Raw genomic sequence first — 22932 nt, 5'->3', positions numbered from 1 at the left:
AATAGTTTATATTGATATGCATTGTTATGCTATTTTAATAAACTACACATTCTTTATTAATTTTGACTTCAGTTCTTCACAAGTCAGTGCATTTGTTCTTATTAATGCATTGATTATTCAGTTTACCAACAAAAAGTTTTCAAAATCTTTTTGATTTAATTCAATATTTGTCATCTTTTAAACTGTTTTTAACCTATTTTTGAATGGGAGGTCAAAAATATACTAGGACACCTATAGAATCAGACTGCAGAGCCCAAATTTGAATTAAGTCCCCAATAAACTTTTTTTGGGGGATTTAAAAATTAATTTTTAGTGTTGCTGTAATCATATTGACCGGAGCAAAAGCTCTTTTTTTACTTCGGGTAATATTGTGGCTTACAGAACATTTTTATATAATTCACTTTATATTGATACAATAAAAAAAATATTACTCTGTTCATTGGAAATAATTTTTTTTTCCAAAACAATTAATTTCATTGAAAAATCTAACATTTACAATAAAACAAATAATTCTGAAATCTAACCAATAAGAAGACTTGTTTTATTTCAATTCCTAACATTTCAAAAAAAGAGTGTTTTCACAAAGTGACTTATTATCAATGTAGTTAAATAATTTTTATTTAATTAAAATGAAAAGTATGAAAACCATACACATAAAAGATACATTCTTTTTAAAATTATTTTAAAAAATAAGTTTGAATAATCTTATTTTATAACGCATTTGTATATGTGACAAAAATAAATTTGTTGTATTGCATAAACATTTGTTGTCATTTAACCCTTTACAGCCATTTTTTATGTTTTTAAAATAAGTGAGAGAACACAAACATGTTAATGTTAATTCGTTGATATATTATAAAGAATTAACTTTTTAGTGAATTTTTATAGTAAAATCATAAGGGCTATTTTACAGTTGAAATGACAGACATTGGAGCTTTCTAAAAAGGTCTCTAACATTTTTCTAGCTCTAATACTTTTTGAGATATCATATTTCAAAGTATTGTTGTAAAATCATCTTTTACACAGCCAAAAGTTGAAATATAAAATTAGTTATTTTAGAGAAAATTACAAGTATCTTCATGTAAATCTCTCTAATATTGCTCCAAATTGACCAAATTGGACAGTTAAGGTGCCTAAAATTATCTACATTCAAAGGACAATCCAAATTTTAAGACTATATAAGCCAATAGGAGCATGCTGAAGTAAATTTTAAAAATGCTAAAGGAAAAAAAAATTCCTATTTTTAAAATAAATTGAAAATTAATCAGTTTTAGCAAGGATTTTAAGATAAGTTATGGTGTACAAAGTAGTCACTTTGTAATTAGAAAGCCAATAAAACACAATCATATGATATTTTGAACAAATAGAAACATATCTTAAGAAAAATAGACATAATCATTGAAAATAAACAAAAAATTGGTTAGAATTTTAAGCATTTCCTAGCAGTTTCCAAATGTAATCTACTAATTCTAGTAATTTTTTCTAAGAATAATTGATTGGCCTTTTAAATTTTTTACAACCTTATGAAACAAAATTAGTTTTTGCCACTTAACTAAGAAAACATTGTAACTTAAAGACTTTCATAAATGATCTCACATAAAATAAAAAAAAACAATCTATTCTTAGGCCACATTTTTTTTGTTAATATACACTATTAGGTACCTTAAACTAGTACTGAGATTTTTAAAAATGATAAATCATAATTAATTATGAGTTTCTTGTACCCTAAAACACCTTTTACATTATCAAAAATGCCTTAAAAGTAATATTTAATTAAAATTAAATTACATTTGTTTCTTTGATATTACATTTTAGCCTTCTCCTGTTGACTTATAAAATCTTAAAAAGTGTGTATTTGGATTGTCCATTGAATGTAAATAGTTTTAGGCACCTTAACTATCCAATTTGGTCAATTTGGAGCAAAATTAGAAAGATTTATATGAAGATACATGTAATATACTCTAAAAAAACTAATTCTATGTTTCAACTTTTTATGTGTAAAAGATGATTTTACAGCAATACTTTAAAATAAGATATCTCAAAAAGTATTAGAGCTAGAAAAATGTTAGAGATCTTTTTAGAAAGCTCCAATATCTGCCATTTCAACTGTAATGTAAGCATGATATACATGAAAGACAAAATAAGACAATAAAGCAGGTTAGGTGAAGGTGGTCTAAAAATAAAAGTAAAATTTGATCACAAAAAGTAATTTTAAAATTTTCTACTATGGGAAGCTACTAATTCAATTTAGGGAAAGCATGTTCTGAACTCACCATAAGTTCCCAGTATATCCTGTGTAAACCGTTTCCGCGGGTTTTTTTTTCTAACCTAACACGCCTTCGGGTGGAATGTGTGCCCTTTTATATGGTGCTGAATTCTGGAAGAATAATGTTGCTGATATGAAAAAGTTAATTGTTTTCATAATAAGAGTCTTAGAAGAATATGCAAAATATACTGGCCAGACATTAAAAGTGTTTGATCTGGCTGGGACATAAGCTGAGGATGAATGTTAGTATTATGCCACAACAAAAACATAGAGAAGAAGCTGGAGGGTGCCAACCTAGCCTGGGAGGATGTGAAGGAGACAGCCCAGTAATAGAAAAATCTTGTCAAGGCCTAATGTTCCCCAGAGAAATTGAAAGTTGGTACAATTACAATACTCTAGAAAAATTACTACTTGTAAAATGTAGGGCTCTCAAATGATATTCAGACTCTAATTTTTTCCTTCTCACAAAGATAAAATTTTGACAGTTTAAGAATGCTACTGCCTCACACAGTTTAGTTTTAGAAACAGAAGAAGAAAATAACAAGTTTCTATGATTTCAAAAATGTGGTTCTGCTTTTGTATAAATTGCTGAAATACACAGATTTGATATCATGAATGAAAAATATTTAGGTTTTATGATAAGCGAAAATATTCATAGCTTTGCAACATCATTAAGTTTTATCAGAGGATTTCTAAAAATGTTTTCTGTGTTATCATATTTTGATCTGTTTAATTCAGAAATTTGATTAGAAACTTTAAAAATGGATAAAAATTTTATCACTGTTAATGAAATTCATTAAAAACTTAGGTAAATGAATCTTTATATTTCTTCATAAAAACTCTAAACAAATTATATCAAAACTAGTTATTACTATTTGAAAACAGATGATCTCATACATTACAAATATTTAAATTAGATTTGAAAAGTTTTTTATTTTAGATAAAAACAAACTTTTCAGGTAATTACTGTTTGAAAACAGATGATCTCATATATTACAAATATTTAAATTAGATTTGAAATTTTTTTTATTTTAGATAAAAACAAACTTTTTAGGTAATGAAACTAGAAATTATAATGATTTGCTAGAGCTCTTCACATGATTTCCCTAGAATTCTAGAATTATTTTTTTTTTGTGAAATTTACTGTAAGAATTCACTTACCTTCATCAATTTCAGTAATTTGAGCCGCATGATATAACATCAAGGTCAGAATATCTCTCCTTTCACTATCTACAAATTGTATAGCTGTTCTTCCTGAAAATGTGAATTATTTATCAATATCTTATGTTTATATCTTTTACTAATTACTCTTTTTTAGTATTCTGCTAAAAGTTGATCTAAAACAATATTTTCTTTGCAAATCTTTAAAGAAAAAGCCTTCTAATTTTTTACTTTTATGGAGAATAAGACAGATAAAAAGGAATAATGCAGTGAAGAGAACAAAAGAGAAATAAAAATTTAGTAAATGGTTGTTTACTCCGCCAAAATTTTATATAACTTTTTTATTGTAACAACCCACCTCCACCTCAATATAAAATTTACCCCTAACTTTGGAGTGCCACCAACTATTTAGGAGGGGGTAAATACCCCCCAAATAAATAATTCTAAAAAAAAAATTCTTTGCTTTTCTTTTACTTTTACTTTTTACTTCCACTATTAAGATTTTTTACCACCCAACCCCCCATTATGAAAAGGCTTGAATGTTCTTCATCAAATACTATAAAGTTCCACCAGATTAAAACAGTTATGAACTATGATAAGAAATACATGTTTTAGTTTTAATGGCAAACAAAGCACTGGGTCTGTCTAAATAATGTCTATTCAAAGAAATTTTTTTTCTAAATTATTACAAAAATTTTTTAAAATCAAAATTGATTTGAAGCTTCCATGAAATAGATAAATCAACTTAAACAAACATTTCAGAAAATATACAAGGTGTTTCAAATAAAACTGCGTTTTCCGATTTTGGGAAACAACCATTAGGAGTATGAAAAAAAATAATTATATATTCTTATTCTCTATAAAAATATGGATTAATTTTATAAAAGGTGTTTTTTAATATCTCTTAAAACAATAGGGCTATAACATTCAACTAAATTCTTCTTTTGACTTGAAACCCACATTATAGCATGCTCAAAGAAATATTATAATAATAACGGCGGCGGATCTTTATGAAATTTTAATACGTTATGTAGACATATAAGAAAAGCTTAAATTTAAAATTTGAGGTCTCTAAGTAAAAAATTGCCACAGGAGTCTTTCAAAGATTTCTGGAGACCTGGAGGATCATACCTGGAACCTGAATTACTCTTTACCTGGATGACCCTGTCAGGTTTGCTGGCATCCTGGATGAAGATATTAAAAAAATTCCATCTCTCAGTTATGTGTCATTCCCATACTTAAAAGTCATGCAGTATGGGCTCTTTATCTTTCACACACAGAAAATGAGAAAAATTGAAAAAACCGGACCCCCGACCTTTAAGGGTTAATCAGGGAAGGGGGGATCAGCATATTTGCCTTTCCTCTCATTTTGCTCCCCAAATAGATTAAAAACTCTCCGAGTTCCTGTTTTTATAAGGTTAATAATAAAATATGTTATAAATATGTTATGTTTAAAACTTCTAGGAAATGGGCTTTTTTAACCGAAAAGGGCGGTACCTATAGCCAAAATCTTAAATGTGATATAAATTGTTTTGTATGTTAGTTGAAGCTTTATCAATTACATGAGGTTATGTAGTTTTCAATTACGGATTGTATCGTAGTATTAGCTACTTTTAGTTTGGAGTTTAGTTCAGAGAGTCGGGCTGAGAACACGCATTTTGCAAGCTCTCCCCGCCCTACCCCATGTGTTAAGCTCAGTTCTACCCTCCCCCTCTCTCTCAACTAGTTCCCCTCTCCCCACTGCCCGTGGTCACTCCGCAGTTGGAGGAAAGGGAAGACACTGTAGCCAGAGGGCACCTCGTATTTAGGCCTGGCAATGTGTTTGTGTTAACGTATCGGTCAATTGTTAACACAAAAAGTGAAAATAAAACATTAAACAAATGTATTAAAAAATCAAAATTTATGTTATGTGTAACCTAATCGCTTTAATGAACAATTTATAGTGAAGACACTCTCTAAAATTTTTTTTGATAATTTATCGGTCTGGCAACATTCTACCGGCGCAAAGTACTCCCGACAAATAAGCTCTCCCATTGGCTAACATTTTTTCACGTCCCACTATTGGTCAGCTGACCCACACTCTTTCAGCACCCTCGGATCCGCCATCTTCACTTCATCATGGCCTGTAGTACGTGTGACAACCCAGAATATTGGTCAAAATTTAAAACTAATTTGGACGCAGCTTTGGATGGAGAAGAAAAACAGAATACCCTTTGTTGTATCCTACCATCCATCATTGCCCCCACTGTCAAAAATACTTAAGGATGCATGGAAATTTATGACATTGAATGACCAACGCCTACAAGAAATTTTTCCCCACCCTCCCATGGTTGCTTACAGACAGCCAAGATCTGCTAGCTTAAGAGCACGCCTTGTAAAGACAAAATTACCATCAAGAAAACAGAGATCTTTACCTGGCCTCAAAAAATGCCAACAACCAAGATGTAATACCTGTAGCTATATTCAAGAAGGTAAAAAAGTTGTTAGCTCAAATAACAAGAAAATTTACATCAACCTACAAGAGAGTGTTACCTGTGAAAGTAAAAATGTGGTTTACTGCATTTCCTGTGACAAAGCTGCATGTAATTTTGTTCAATACATCGGTGAAACACAAGCTAAACTAAAAGTTAGGTTTGGCCAACACCTTGGTTATGTCAGAAGCACAGATCATGACAAATACCCAACAGGAAAACATTTTAATCTACCTGGACACAGCATGACCAACATGAAGCTTTCGGTCTTAGAAAAATGCAAACTGGACTCATCAAACTACAGAAAAATTCGGGAAGCTGAATACATCAATAAATTTGACACACTAAGAAATGGATTAAATAAAAAATTGTAATTTTACTTGTTTTTTATCTAAATATAAATTTACATTTGTTGCTTTGTTGTTAATCATTACTAAAAAGAATTTTTTCAATACTTTATTGTTTAATTTATGACATTTTTTCATACACTTTCATGTAAAATTAAAATCTTTTCAACACATTCACGTATTTCTGTTTTGCTAATTGCAATATTTTTTTAAAAAACAAAAGTCATACAGTACAAAACTTTCATTCTTTTGAACTTTGATTCTTTTAAACCCCCATCCCTTCTACCCCTTCCCTTTACACCAAAACCAGCGGTTAAATTGCTCAGTTTCAAACAAACCTTTGTACAGTAAAGAATAATAGAAGGGATAACCATATTCATTATAATACATTTAACTTTTTCTTTGTATTTTCGAGCACTTTTTCATTATTTTGTTGTTTCTTTACTTTAAAATAACCTAATTTTTTTCAAAATATATATCTGATTTTACTATAAATATTTGAAATATGGTTAATTTTGTGCAGGTTGACAAGGATTAGATGTGATTTAATCGAAATATATTCCTACAAATTGAGCTGTGTGTTTTTCCTTGGATAGTCTCTTTTCAACATTGCTGCCGTGTATTATTCCATTTGGATGTTAAGTTTAGTGAATACGATGCGAATATAGCCAAGGTAAGGGATGAGCTTATCCATAGTACTTTTGCCAGTCATAAAACCGAAATTAATGATATTAAATTGAGAGTCTCAGATTTAAATGTTAAATTACAATCTATCGAAGGCATTGAAAATTTCGTCGACGCTAAATCAGTCGCAAGTGAGCAAAAAGCGATTAGGACTACGATTACACAACAAAAGGACTATTTAAACTCTGTCGAGTCGTCGAGAGAAAATTTCGTAAAGTTTCAACTTCTACAAAACTCGATAAGAGAGCAAAGATGTCGCGATTGGAGTTGTAGAATAGTGAATTTTCAGCAGCCATGGAACCGTGAAAATATCACTGAGTTTGTCATATTCAGAAACATTATAAGGCCCACCCTTGAAACCGCCGTTAAACGAGGGGAATTAGAATATATCCCTTCACATTTTAGTGATATCGTTGAGCGTGCTCATATGCTCCCATATACAAAGGGCCAGATCCCCGTTTTTATCTTTCGTTTTATGTCTAGATCCTACCTCGACGCGTGGATGAACAATAAGAAGGCTGTGCTCGACCGCTACAACGCCGAGATCAAGAGGTTCAACCCCAGGAATAACGCGTCACCGGTCCCGTTCTTTCCCAACAGATTCGTGCAAGCCAAACAAGATATGTCAGACCTCAACAGGAAGACAATGACCTTTGTATATGCCACCAACCAGATTTCGAGGGCCAAAGTCGCTGGCCAATATGTGCAATTCCAGCTCAAGAACGGCAGCCGCTGGATACGCTGCCTTAACCCGTTTGGCAAAGACCTGAAGGAAATGGCTCAACCCATACCTGGAAGTGAGGATTTTTTTCTGTCTGAAGCACCGCCGATCCTTCGCTTCAACAAGTTAACGCCTGAGGAAAGGAAAACATTCTTCTCGAACCAAGCTGATTTAACAGAGGATGACTTCCCCAGACAGTTTAGCACAATCACTGCCCATCCAGCCAGCTCGGTTCAACATAATTCAACGTCTGCCCCTGCCCCAGCTCTTGAGGACCTGGCTGTGTTCCCTCCCATAGACTCTGCCGCAACTGCAACCGCCGCAACCGCCGCACCTAGTGCCGCACATGTCGCCGTTGCACCTGCCGCCGCCACACAGTCTGCACCTGCCGCACCCGCCGCCGCACTCGCCGCCGCCGCTGCCGCAGAATTCACTACCGCACCTGCCGCCGCGCTCACCGCCGCACCTGCCGCCGTGACCGCCGCCGTACCTGCATCTACTGCCGCAATTGCCGCCGTGTCTGCCGCCGTACCTGCCGCATTTACTGCCGCACCTACCGCCGCACACGCCGCCGCACTTGCCGCCACGTCTGCCGCCGCATCTGCCGCCGCATGTTCTGCATCTTCTGCATTTACCGTTGACTCAGCACCTTCTGATCCTGTTGCCACGAGGACATTTACCGTTGACTCAGCACCTTCTGATCCTGTTGCCAAGAGGGCCAAATCACGAGAAATCAAGGAAGTGAGAGACACCGCCAATAAAACAAAACGTATAGCAACAAAGGCGGTAATCTCAACATGAAGTTAAGTATCTTGAACGGCGAAAAAAGGTACCTAACATAAGACATTCAGCATAGTTATTATTTTCGGAATGATTTAAATATTTTGGAGTTAATTTTGATCCATATGACGTGAACTTTATAATATTATATATATATTACCTAACTTATAATTGTTCGAACGTCAATGTCGCCTATTAATCTTAAATTATGGTCTCAATCATATCTCTATTTTTTGTTGATTAGCATATAAAATATATGGAACTTGTATGAAAATGAGTAGGGGGAACTAAAAACTAGCTTTTAAATGTGTTGCCACCCCCAACACACACATAAACTAAACGCAATCGGAATAAATATAGTAAATATAGTATTTTTTTTCGTTTCAACGATAATATTTTGTATATTAACTATCTTTATTTGTTCATTAATATCTACTGTGTTTCAGATGTCCATACTTGACGTTAAGGCGACTCCTCCTGCGGTGCTCCTGGACCAGCTCTACTATGACAAACCTCCCTAATGAACAAATTAACCAGGATAACGGTAACTTGAACGATAACGTTGGTCTAAATCTTATGAATCCGATTTACGGTGACTACTTTAATGATTTCGAAAATGAATTCGGAATAAATTGTGTCTTTTCAAGTGAACAAGGTATTGTACAAAAACTGAAAACATTCAACGAAAACCTTCTCAATATTTTTAGTATTAATTGTCAGTCATTACATTCTAAATATAACGATATTGTCTCAACCGTAGACTTCTTCAAGCAACACGATATCCACTTAAATGTTCTGTGCTTCCAAGAATTATGGCTAAATAAGGATGTAAATATGGATTGCTATGGGATTAATAATTATGATTGGCATGTTAAACTTAGAGCAAATAATAGGGGGGGAGGGGTGGGTATTTTAGTAAGCAAATACTATAAAGTAGATAAATTATTTGATAAGTTCTCATTTAAAGAAAATATTCTTGAATCTATTTGCCTAAAAATTTCCTACAATGGTCTAAAGTTTTGTTTATTAAACTGCTACCGCCCACCTAATCAAAGTAATGCTGAAATCGAAGAATTTTTTGAGCTTTTTTTAGATTTGATCGATAGAATAGCAGCACTAAACATACCATACTTCATTGTAGGAGATTTCAACTTTGACCTTTTCAAAATAAGTAACATAAATAGCAATTCCATGAGAATTATTGAATCCTTTTCTTTTAACGGTATTATAAATACTGTTACCAGAGCCACTAGAGTTACTAGAACCACAGCAACCCTCCTTGATTTATTCGGGGTGGGGAATTTTATTCAAAACCTAATGTCATCTTTTGTTTTAACTTCAAAAATCTCCGATCACTTGCCAATTATTAATTCATTCCGAATAGACAAAGTAAATAAACCCAAACTTCCAGATTTTTTTGAAAAAAGAGAATTGAATGATGAAAACTTTGATGCCTTAAACTATGCACTCTACCACACTAACTGGAATCATGTCTTAAGTCAGGACAACACAAACATTGCTTATGATAACTTTATTTCAACCTTTTTGAAACTTTATAATGAAAAGTGTCCAGTTAGGAAAAAACGTAAAAACAAACGCACCCAGCCCCAGCAACCTTTCATGTCAGATTACTTATTGCGTTGTAGATTGCATAGAGACATTTTGTACAGTAACTTTTTAAAAGACAAAACAATTGAAAATGAAAGTATTTACAATGTCTATAGGAATAATTATAATAGGCAAGTGAGAAGAGCAAAGATTGATTATTATAGAAAACAAATAAGGGATGCAAATGGAGATGGGAAAAAACTTTGGAAAACTCTTAAAGAGGTCATTGGTTTTAATAAATCTTCCCCTGAGTGCACATACCTTCAAGTAGGCCCAAACAAAATTGAAAATGACCAAGAAATAGCTAACGAATTCAATCGTTATTTTAGTCAAATTGGGTCTTCCCTAAGGCCTGAAATTCCTTCCACTCCCAAAAATTTTTTTGAATACTTACCACCCCCATGTCAAGACTCCCTCTTTTTTGAACCATTGTACCCCTTCAAGGTTATTAATATTATCCGTAGCATTAAACCTAAGCGTTCCACAGACATCAATGATGTCTCGATGTATGTTCTGTCTCGCTGTGCTGATACCATTGCCACTCCCCTAACACATGTTTATAATTTATCACTTCAAAATGGCATTTTTCCTGAAAAAATGAAAACTTCCAAAATAGTTGTCCTTCACAAATCAGGTTCACTCAGCGAGGCAGATAATCATCGAGGCATTAGTCTCATTGATAACTTTTCTAAACCTATCGAAAAATATGTCTGTGATACGCTGGTCAAGTTTTTGGAGGATCGGTCTTTTTTTAGCAATCGCCAGTTTGGCTTCATGAAAGGGATCTCAACCTTTCATAATGTATTGAACTTAAGTACAATGATCACCCAAGCACTCAGTCGAAATGCTTCCTGTATGGCCATATTTTTGGACATAAGAAAGTGTTTCGACATGATAAATAGGGACATCCTTTTTAGCAAACTGGAGAATTCAGGGATAAGGGGGGTTGCACTCGAGTGGTTCCGTAGTTATTATGCAAATAGAAAGCAGCGTGTATTTTTTAAGGGCCTTTTCTCCTCTACTATTGAATTCATTATCATTGGCGTACTCCAGGGGTCAGTCCTGGGACCAATTCTTTTTTTGATCTTCATCAATGACCTTGTTTCATGCAGTGAAGAGATCCTAATCAATCTCTTTGCTGATGATGCAGTGGGCTTCATTGAAAAGCAGAATATTATCCAATTAATAAACCTTGCAAAGGAGCTTGTCCCCAGACTGACCCAATGGTACAATGCCAATAAGCTTCTCATACACCCCCGCAAGACCAAATGTATGGTCTTTTCCTCCCCCCGAGAGATACTCACCCCCGCTGAGCTCGCAGCTAAGACCAACTTCGAAGTTTATGTAAATATGAACAACCACAATGAAAATGATGAGTCAAAAATTACTAAGTTGGATCTTGTTAGCGGTACCAACGAGGGTAGTATCAAACACTTAGGGATTCAAATAGACGAGAAAATGAAATTTTCTTATCATCTTGAAAAAGTCTATAGCAAAGTCTCTAAAATAATTTATAGTATGAAAGTAATGCGTCATTTGTTGGACAAAAAACACCTAAAGCTACTCTATACTTCTTACATTAAGTCGAATATCGAATATTGTTGTCTCCTGTTCACTGCCTGCCCTATGTATCTGTTAGCACCAATTATTAAACTACAAAAGCAAGCCATTAGAATAATTGAAAACTTACCAAGCAGAGCTCACACAGCTGAATTCTTTAAATCTAATGGCATACTTCCATTCAACCTATTGATTGAATTCAATGTTTGTAAATTCATGCACGCCTATAAATTAGGCACTTTTCCTAAAATCTTTGAACACACTTGGAACTTTGTTCAAGACAGACATACGTATGGCACAAGGAACAGGAACAACTTTGCTTACGAACCGGGCACCAATAGAAACTTTCTCCTGCACGCCCCTCTTAACTCTTTTCCAACTATCTTTAACAACCTTCCACTTGAAATTAAATTAATTGATAATAAAAATATTTTTAAGAAAAAATGTTTTACTTATTACATAAACAAAATTGAGTTTTAATTAAAATACAAATACTTTTCTTTCTTTTTAATGTCAACATTTGTTTTGCTAATGCTAAAAATCTCTGTTCTTTCTGAGTTTTTTTTTTGTTTGCTCAAACCAAGTTTCTATCCGTACTCCTTATTTTTTAGCCCACGACTTTCTGTAAGCATTAAACTTCTTAGTTAAAACTCAATAAAACAGCATTTCCTTAACCTCAAATCACAACGAATAGGTTCCGTAGGAACCGACACACATACCCAAGTATAGAGTAGCTTGGCATAGTTGTTTTTTATCCATTTTATCGTTTTACATTTTTACCCTTAGTTTGTTTCTTTTATATTATTTTCTTAATCCAGCAACTAACGAATCACGCAACCTCTATCTATCCAATAAAAATAACAAAGTTTTTGTTGAATTTTGGCCGAAAATTTATTTATTTATTTAAATTTTGATATCGAAATTTATATAATGACTATCGCAGACTGGTTAAGCTCTTGTACAGAGGGCATAGCCACCTAGGAGTCGTAGTCGCTGGAGTCGTCGACGCCGTCGGGTTCCTGATGGAGAAGCTCCTCTAGCATGTCCTGCTGGACTGTGACCAGGCGGTCCATAGTGGCGATGGCGTCCATGTTGGCTTGGAAGGACCGGGCTAACGTGGGCAGTGCTGCTATTAATCGCACGACTAACCCATAGTTCCCATACATCATGCGGAGGACCTCCTCATCGATGGCATCGTTGCGGAACCTCCGCCACATCAGCAAGTCGCCCTCGTACACAACGCCATTCAACCTGCGCTTGACCATAAACCAGAGGTCTAGACAGCGCCTGTCTACCCCCGGAAATGGGAGTAGATCAGGCACTGCCGCGAGATTCAACAGCCGCTGGACGTCGGGTACAGGATCATCTATTTCGTCGCTCGTGTCGAGCATGGCGACGAGCTCCTGCACCTGATCATGGAGGGGAACATTTTCCTCACCTCCAGCCTCTTCCGGATTTTCCGGCGCTCCTCCTGGTATAGCACCTTGGCCTTGTCCTACTTCTTCTTCTTCTTGATTTGACATCTTGGAAACAATTAAATCTTGACCTAACCTACCCCATATTTATACCCCCTTTGTGTTTTAACACCATACATTATGCAATCTTTAATTTAATTTATTAATTAGTAATACACTTTCCCCACTTCCGTTTCCCGCGTATTTTCCCCTATGCTTCACAACCAATTGTTTCCCTCCCGCCCTTTTTCTTTTAGTCTTCCGTGCTATACCAGGAAACCATTCTTCCCCCCACCCCCTTTTTTTCCCCTTCTGCCTATACCAAACAATAAGCGCCGCTCCGTCTGTCTGGTAGGTAGCCACGGCCGTGGATGAACCACTCACCACGCCCCATTTTCTCCCCTTCGTTTCCCCCCCCCCCTCCCCCCCCATACCTTTTCAATTCCCTGATTTTCCCCACATACTTAACTAGTCTCTTACCTCACCAATTTATTTATCTTTATTTTTGATGCTAATGCAATATTATTATTAGGTTTAACCCATAGCAACATATTAACAGACATCCTACTGCTTTATATACATCTTATAAACAATATTAATGAAAGTTCATAGCAAGATATCTAGGATTTATTAATTAAAACAAAATTGATGAATTTATGGTACATTTTAAATTAAATAAGCACAAAAATTAGCTCTTTTTTTTACAGTACTATTTCTCACAAAATTTTTTAATGGCCATATTCTTTAATAGCCATATTTGACTATTTGTTGATTATTTGTTGATTATTTGTTGTTTTTCTGTGGATGTTTTACGGATACTTTTGCGGATTATTGCGGATATCTTGTAAATGAAGTCGTAGAGAATTTGACCATAACTAGTCTTGACCAGTAATGGCCACTTTCTGGATCTAAAGTTGGAGACAGGCCCCCTCTTGAGCAGTTATCTGCTGAGCAATTTCACCCAATTTATTTTCATGAAACTCCATGTCTTTGTTGGGGTTATACAGAGTGAGTGCCAACTCGGTTTCAAGATAACCTTGCTGGTATAGTAGACGGGCTACCTCACGACGCACTTCCTCGCTGACATTGTCACCATTAACTATATTGAGAAGTCGTTGATATGTTACTGTCAATCTATTGCGTAGCGGCTGCCACATTTGTTGGTATTCTTCCTCTCCGAACATTTTCGTGTCTAAACAATAGTAAGATTAAAACTCCACTAAAAGCTAAGCTATGACCAAATTTAGCGCGCGACAGCACGCCACAGTTTTTTTAATCCTACCATGACCCACTTTCACCCTTATCTTTTAAAAAAAAAAAAAAAAAAAAAAAGAGTGAGACTAATATAAACATTTTTTGAGCACAAACCACTCTCCCCTCACCTCCCCCCTCCCACCCGACCCCCCCCCTTTTTTCTTTTTCTTTTTCTTCCCTTCTCACTATATATTGATGCCCCATACACAGCTATGCTGTGACAAGTTCTCAAAACATAAAAATCAGATTCCGGAGGAATCGAACATTACACATTTAGGGACACACTCCCACTACCTCAAAATACCAAAATCAGATTCCGTAGGAATCGCATATGACCTATTTTTTATTTTATTTTGTACATTAGTGGATTATTATATCCATTCTCAAGAAATAAAAATCAGATTCCGTAGGAATCGAAACCAATCATTACACCTTGTTCACTTAGGTACCTAAATACGTTATATAGGTACAGTTTATTATCTATGGACACATCATTGGAGTATCTTATCTTATCTTATTTTATTTTATTTTTGGATTGGACCAGCGTTGTCGCGATATTTATCGTTACCCTGCAATTATTGGTGTGGAGATGTCCTTATACACGGACAAAACTCCACTCTGTAATGAGAATGATTTGTTACAAAGGAAACTGTCTAGGTAGAGCTGAAAAAGGATCACAACGGGAATAGCGACTTCTTTTGAAGGTTTTGGTTCCTTAATTGTTCCGAATTTATGCTTGGAGAAGTTGCAACTGATAGTAGGAGGATGTCTGAAATACACAGCAAGATATTGTATTTTATTATCATTACTGTTAAGATTATTTATTTGCACATATAACATTGTATCGGCTTGGCAAGCGTCAAAGTACACCAGTGGCTCCACAACCCTTAAAGGGTTATGCCAACTATCTGGTACAATGTTGCATGGAATTTTTCTTGTAAAATGTTATCTTTATTCTATTCGAACTGGCCTGGTAACTAGGTGGAGACGAAGTTCGGTCAATTCCATGCTAGGTACTTAATAATAGTTATTATGTAAATTGTTCTCAAACCTGCATCAAACATAACAAACCAGAACAATCAAACCAATCAAAGCATAGTAACCTAATTTATGATATATATCTAATAAAATATGTTGTACCTTTGAGGAAAATAAATCTTATCTTATCTTATCTTACTCTACAACTCACTTTGGACGTTCAAAAATTACATTTTTAATTTTTTGGGCCAAATAACCGGGTATTTAGGACAAAACCGGGCTTTAATGCCGGGGGAAAGCACCAAAAAACGCCAAAAGCGGTTACCTATGCCGAACGGTTTCTTTACTTGCGCCGAACCGGGTTTTCCTGCAACTTTCCTGTGCACGCAACTAGAGCAAAACAAAAAAATTGGAATTCCGTTTTTACCATAACAAAGCTTCCCTGAAATTTTCAGCTCGATCGGTCCATAAAAGTGGCGCTCGGCACTAATGGGTTAATCGGTCAGGGGGGGGGGAGGAGGGGGGCGTTCAACGCCCCCCTCCCTATTATCTCAGTTCCTATTAGAGCTATTAGATCTAGAGGGCTAAAAAAATTTTTGCAAGTCCCCTGTTTGATAATGACTTTCCGACCTTAACCCATTAGTGCCGAGCGCCACTTTTATGGGCCGATCGAGCTGAAAGTTTCAGGGAAGCTTTATAATGGTCAGAACGGAATTCGTATTTTTTTGTTTTGCTCTAGTGGCGTGCACAGGAAAGTTACAAAAAAACCCGGTTCGGCTCATCCATAAATACCAACCAGGCATTATTACCCGTTTTGGGCGGTTTCCGCCGGCGTTAAAACCCGGTTTTGCTGTAAAAACCCGGTTATTTTGACCAAAAATCGAAAAATGTAATTTTTGAACGCCCAAAGTGAGATGAACACTTTTTAGAACTTTGATACGATCCGAAATTGAAAACTACACAACCTCATGTAATCTATAGAGCTACAAGTAATATACAAAGCGATTTATTTCAAATTTAGTGTTTCGGCTATAGGTGCCGCCGTTTTCGGGTAAAAAAACCCGTTGCTCGAAGTTTTAAAAGACACACACTACAAAAAAAGAACATATAAAATTTGGGTGTTACATATCAGAAAACGAGCATAAAACTATTGGGTGATACCTATAGAGATTACTAGGGTTATTAGGGTGGCTCAAACCCTTACTAATGACGTAAACTGTTATTTTTATTGGTTGAAAAGTTAAAACCGGGTAATAAAAACCGAAACCGAGCCGGGTTTTAAAACTGTCGGGTATTTATGGCCAAGCCGAACCAGGTCATAATAGGGCGTAAAAAAATGATAAAAAAATCATATAAAAAATCATAATTTGAATAAAACGAATTCACAAATAGATGTACTTGTCAATAAACATTAGATTTCATGAAAAAAATCAGCGACTTTACTATAAAAACAAAAAAGTTAGAAGGGGTATTTTGAATTTTCATGATTTTCAAATTTTGTTGAGCTATACCAGCAAACGGAAGTAAGCTAAACTGCCTGCTCCAGGGGGAAATGAAAGCCAGGGTAGTAGAGGGGGGATTCATACTGAGAATGATGCAATTATGAAGCCGGAAACCGTTTTTTTTTCCATTTTTCGGAACCGGGTTTTAATACCCGGTTCGGCACTAATGGGTTAAGTGAAACGAAGTCAATTTTTGCTTCCTTCACCCTTTTATTTAACAACCTTTGTTTTTAGGTCCTGTAAATTTCTTAATTTTGAAGATAGAAGAACTATTATTTCACAGAAAATGTTTATCTTTATGTAAATTTTATATTAGAAATATCAAAACATAAATTTCAGCTGCCGCAGCTGTATTTGGCAGCTGCCAGCTGCCGCAGTCGGCGGTCAGCAGGAAAACGGCGGAGGATCTTTATGAAATATTAATACATTATGTAGACATATAAGAAAAGCTAAAGTTTAAAATTTGAAGTCTCTAAGTAAAAAATTGCGGTCACAGGAGCCTTTTAAAGTTTTCTTAAAGTTTTCAGGACCTGCAGGATCATACCTGGAAGCTGAAATTGACTTGAACACCTGTTTTTCATATAAGGATTTACTACTAGAGGATAATTTAGTATTTTCGTAAAATAAAATGCTTTGTTTAAGTCAAAAAATATTTTTGCTCTTTACCTGGATTACCCTGCCAGGTTTGCTGGCATCCTGTGCCCGCCAGGATGGAGGTATTCAAAAAATTCCAACTCTCAGTTATGTGTTATACCCATACTTAAAAAGTCACGCAGTTTGGGCTCTTTATCTTTCACACACAGAAAATGAGATAGAAAAAACCAGATGGGGGAGCGTTCAACGCCCCCCCCCCCAACCGTTAAAAGGACTCTCCACAGAAAAATCAACTTTAGATTTTTGAAAATCTAACCTGAAATTATTATTCTCTGTTCAATTTTAGGAATTTTTTGTTTTTGTGGCATCGCGATCGAAGCCCTTTGAAATTTTTTACCTCCTTTAAGTGAATCCTCCCGCCATTTAATTTGTGCTGCTTTAGTGATTTTTAGCTTCTATTTTTGCCGCCGTTGCCGCATTCATCGCCCTTCTCCGCCGCTACTCCGCTGTACGTCGCTTTTTAATACATGCTCCCCTCTCCCTTGTTCAGAAATTAAATGGAGGCTGGGGGTGTTGTGTATAGCTACGTACGCAATGTATAGCGGAGTAGCGGCGGAGAAGGGCGATGAATGCGGCAACTGCGGCAAAAGATGGTTATATTTGGCGGAGGCGAACACAAAATGGAGGCGGCAGGATTGTCCAGTCAAGGAAGAGGATAAATCGTAGAGCGGCCGGTTGCAATGGAGCAAATGTTCTTTAGCGGCGAACACATATTGAGTGGAGGAAAGTGTAGTATATATTGTTATAGCGGCAGTACAAATAGGCGGCGGACAAAATTTTCAAAGGGCTTCGATCGCGACGCCACAAAAACAAAAAATGCCTAAAATTGAACAGAGAATAATAGTTTCATGTTAGATTTTCAAAAATTCAAAGTTGATTTTTCTGTGGAGAGTCCTTTTAAGGGTTCATACTGTGTTTTTTTATATTTACTTTTTTATTATCCGGAAAAATAAACTGTGATGAATATTGAGTAATAGCCTTACTAACTTTGTTCATCCCCATTCTTATTTTATTTTGTCCTGCTGTTATTATTACTGTATTTTTAGTAGCGAAGCTACTCTATAATTCACTTTGTCTGTCCGTCCATAACGCTATTGGGGAGAAATGGGATTTACTCAGCTCCTATAAAAGATAGAATGCTGAAATTTTTGACAACATTGACAAGTATAAAACATCAATGGCGGTAGGACCACTTTTTAGCAGGTTTTAGGCTATTTTTGTATTTTTCACATTTTTCTCCATATCTTCAGTGTTTTCAGTGGTGCGATTTTCTAATTTTTTTCAGTTATAGATATATAAATTAAATTTCCAGTAGCTTAAAGAAAACAACTATGATGGTCAGACTGCCTTTAAGCAGGTTTTAGGCTATTTTTGTATTATTCACATTTTTCTCCATATTTTTGGTGTTTATGGTACGATCTCCAAAACTTTTTTCAGTTATACATATCAAAATTGAATTTACTGTTGTTTAAAAAAATCAACTATGACGGTCAGACTTCCTTTTTGCAGGTTTTTAGCTATTTTAAAATTTTTCCATATCTTTTATGTATATAGTCCAATTTTCCAAATTTTTTCAAGCATGGTGGTCAGACTGCCTTTTAGCATGTTTTACATATTTCTCCATATCTTTGGTATTTTTTGTCCAATTTTAAAAACTTTTTTGGGATATCAGTATCAAAATAATTTTTCCCATTGTTATTTGCATCTTTTATGTAATATACTTTGACCATCATCATTATACAAAATAAAGCAGGGTTTCGTGTTTATTTTCTCCAATATATCTATTAATAAATACAATCTAAATCTACTTGTATGTATTACCATCCATGATTTTTTTTTTGCTATGCTACTTATGGATGTTGTCATCCTTGTTTTATGTTCAACTCTTTTAATATCTTGTGTTATAAACCTTAATGTATATTAATGAATATCACCAAAAATAAAGTAAGCATGGATAACTATTATTAACTTTCCTTTATAATTCTTTCTATTGAGTTATATCACCAATATTAAAGTAAGTATAGATAAATATAATAAACTTTTTCTTCTGTAATTATGAAAGATAGGAGTTAAAATTTATTTTTTGTATTTTATCAATGTTTGACAGCCATATAAACTTTATTGACTCTGAACCTTTTCTTTTTTTACCCCCTTTCTTATTTTACTTTGTCTTGCTGTTTTTACTCTACTTTTTTTATTTTTAACTGAATTAATATCTGGTATAATAAACTTAAATGTATATTGAGTAATATCAGCAATCATAAAGTAAGCATAGATAACTATAATTAAATTACCTTCATAATTATTTCTATTTAATATTCGCCAATATTAAAGTAAGTATAGATAAATTTAATAAACTTACCTCCATAACCCTTGACATTCACCTCTGCCCCATGTTGTAGGAGTATATCAACTATACCCTGGTGGCCTTCCTTAGCAGCTTCATGCAAAGGAGTATTATCTGAATATTTAGATTAATAATAATAATAGTGTTGACAAACTATACACATTTATCAGAAACTTTTTCTACATTTGTAGCACAGCTACTTCATCAATTTGGTATTGCTTCTGTAATTATGAAATCCTAGAAGTAAAATTTTGTTGTAATTTAGCAATTTTTGACAGACATATCAACTTTTTAACTTCTTGCAATTTCATTTTTGCAACTCCCCTTTTGATGAAGTTAATGAACAGCTTATTTTGTTTGTCCTGCTGTAGTTACTGTGTTTTTTTAAAGTTCAATTGTTCTAATTAGCATAAAAAACTTTTATGTATATGAGGTAATATCACTAATAATAAAGTAAGTATGGATAAATATAATAAACTTACCTTTATCATCCTTGACATTCACCTCAGCCCCATGTTGTAGGAGTATATCAACTATTTTCTGGTGGCCTACCCTAGCAGCTTTATGAAAGGGGGTCCTTCCTGAATATTTAGGTAAATATTAATATTAGCCATGACAAACTTTACACATTTTTCAGAATCTTTTTCTACATTTGTAGCACAGCTACTTCATCAATGTGGTATTTCTTCTGTAATTATGAAAGATAGGAGTTAATTTTTTTTTATTTTTTCTATGTTTGACAGCCATATTAACTTTATTGACTCTGAACCATTTTCTTTTTTCAACCCCTTTCTTATTTTACTTTGTCCTGCTGTTTTTACTGTATTTTTTTTTATTTTCAACTGAATTAATATCTGGTATAATAAACTTAAATGTATATTGAGTAATATTACCAATAATAATGTAAGTATGGATAAATATAATAAACTTACCTCTATAATCCTTGACATGAACATCTGCCCCATGTTGTAGGAGTATAACAACTATACTCTGGTGGCCATACTCAGCAGCATTATGCAAAGGAGTGAATCCTGAATATTTAGGTTAATATTATTATTAGTTTTAATAAATTTCACACCTTTTTAGAATTTTTTTCTACATTTGTAGTGCAGCTACTTCATCAAAGTGGTATTTCTTATGTAATTATGAAAAAAAGGAGTTAATTTTTTTGTATTTTTCTATGTTTGATAGCCACATTAACTTTATTGACTTTAAACCTTTTTTTTAACCCCTTTCTTATTTTACTTTGTCCTGCTGTTTTTACTGTATTTTTTTTATTTTCAACTGAATTAATATCTGGTATAATAAACTTAAATTTATATTGAGTAATATTACCAATTATAATACAATTAATTGGTTTTTTAGTATTACTTCTGGTTGTGTCAGAAAAACAGAAAACATAGTTTTATTTGTAACACTGTGTAGATAGATAGACAGAGTGATAGAAGGATAGTTAGATACATATAAAAGGGTATTATCCACATAGAATTTTTTTTATAATTTAAGTCACCCCCCCTCTCATAAAACTATGAAAGCTGGCTGCTGTGCTCGTCCCCCTGGCCTGCCTAACCAGAGTGCTGCCTAGCCGCAGCGGTTGGCCCTCTAGCCTATCACCTAATCTAACCTAATCAAAAAAAGCGCCATGGCCGGGTTTCATAGCTTTTTTTGGTGGCGGGGGAGGGGGAGTTTCTAAAATTTTCAAAATTAAAAGAAAAAATTCTAATGCCAAGGTATATTTCCTTTTGTCCCAGTAGCTTTTGGTTATCTTAGGTTAGGTGATGGCCCTGCAGGGTTAGATAATTGACCCTGCCTGTGTTAGAGGACCCTGCAAGGATAAGAAATAGGAGAAAGGCTACTATGACAATTTGATGAAAATTCCCTAAGAGGCAATGTTATGAAAGGGACTATACCCTTTACTGAATTACACTGCCATTAAAACATGAATGGGAAATTTGATGTTATCAAATAAAACCAAACACAGATTTTTTTTTACTTTTCATGCTAGGTAAAAATCTCTAGAAACAGTTTAATAATAGTAAATGTTCAGATTTGACAAATTTTTCCTTTTTTTCCTTTAAAAAAAAACAAAATCAAGCCATAAATCTAGGATATTTTGATAATAGGGCGTTTTTGGTTGATTAGTATAACTTAAGGTTAGAAAATGTGTTTCTATCCAGTTTCAAAGTATAAAAATAATGAGCAGACTCTTAAGATATTATGAACAATGTGATGTAACAGGATCTGTGTGTGTACCAAAGGATTTTGCTGAACTGATATAATTTCCATTACTGGTTAACTTCTCATAGGTCATTTATTAGTTTATAATTATTTTGAGGGAGGGCACGACCACCCTCCAATGAGAAATCAGCACTAGAAAATGATTTACCCCGTCAAAAAAATTATTTCTTTGACTTTATCTTTTTGAAACTACAATTGCAAGTGAGGAGGTAAACTCACCCCCCCCCCCCCCCACTAAATATATAAAAAGATATAATTGAAAGTTTTATTTTTGGTATGTAAATATTATTATTGTCATTTCAATTTCTAAGCTTCCCGGATCAAAGCAGCTAAATTGACTTACCAATATTGCCTTTTTCATGTATAATAGCTGGGTATTTAGAGAGGGCTTTATTCACTTCATCCAGATTGCCTTGTCTGCAGTTCTTGAGAAACTTCCTCACATCTTCTTTAGAATGCATATTCCTATAAAAAAATGAAAATATTTTGTATAGCACGGGTAGGCTAAAAAATTCCAGGTTTTTGAAAATACCTATTTAAATGTTTGCACAGCCTTAAAGTCACATGTCTTGACATACTGGAAGAAGTAAAAATTTAATTTTATAATGGGCCCTTTGTTCCTCCATTTTAGTTTAAAATACTAATAATAGGGAAATTGGTTGAAATAAAAGGAAAGGTTTGTAATTAACCCCTGGAGGGTATCCCAAAGGAAGGTGGGGAAAATAAGAAAATCTCGTTGGAACCACAATAGCCAGCAAAACTTTAGTAGATTAGACTTAATTCCAATATAGAGGGGTAAAACAGAAGAATAGCCTAAAACCTAAATTATAAATGTAAAACACTCTAAATCCATCATGAGACCTAAAAGAAGCTACCCTGAAATGAAGGGTCAATCAGTTTATTGGTT

At 34.3% G+C, this 22932-nt stretch overlaps 1 protein-coding gene across 1 annotated transcript in view; it reads left to right on the top strand.

Annotated features, from left to right (window-relative positions):
• LOC145306744 (OCIA domain-containing protein 1-like) overlaps positions 1–22932 on the top strand; it is a 369294-nt gene that overhangs the window by 136235 nt on the left and 210127 nt on the right. The gene's annotated exons all lie outside the window — the stretch shown is intronic.

Source organism: Acartia tonsa, chromosome 15, assembly GCF_053477335.1.
Source record: "Acartia tonsa isolate MP-2025a chromosome 15, ASM5347733v1, whole genome shotgun sequence".
Taxonomy (NCBI): Eukaryota; Metazoa; Arthropoda; class Copepoda; order Calanoida; family Acartiidae; genus Acartia; species Acartia tonsa.
The sequence above is the reverse complement of the archived record's forward strand: the minus strand, read 5'-3'. Positions and strand labels throughout refer to the sequence as shown.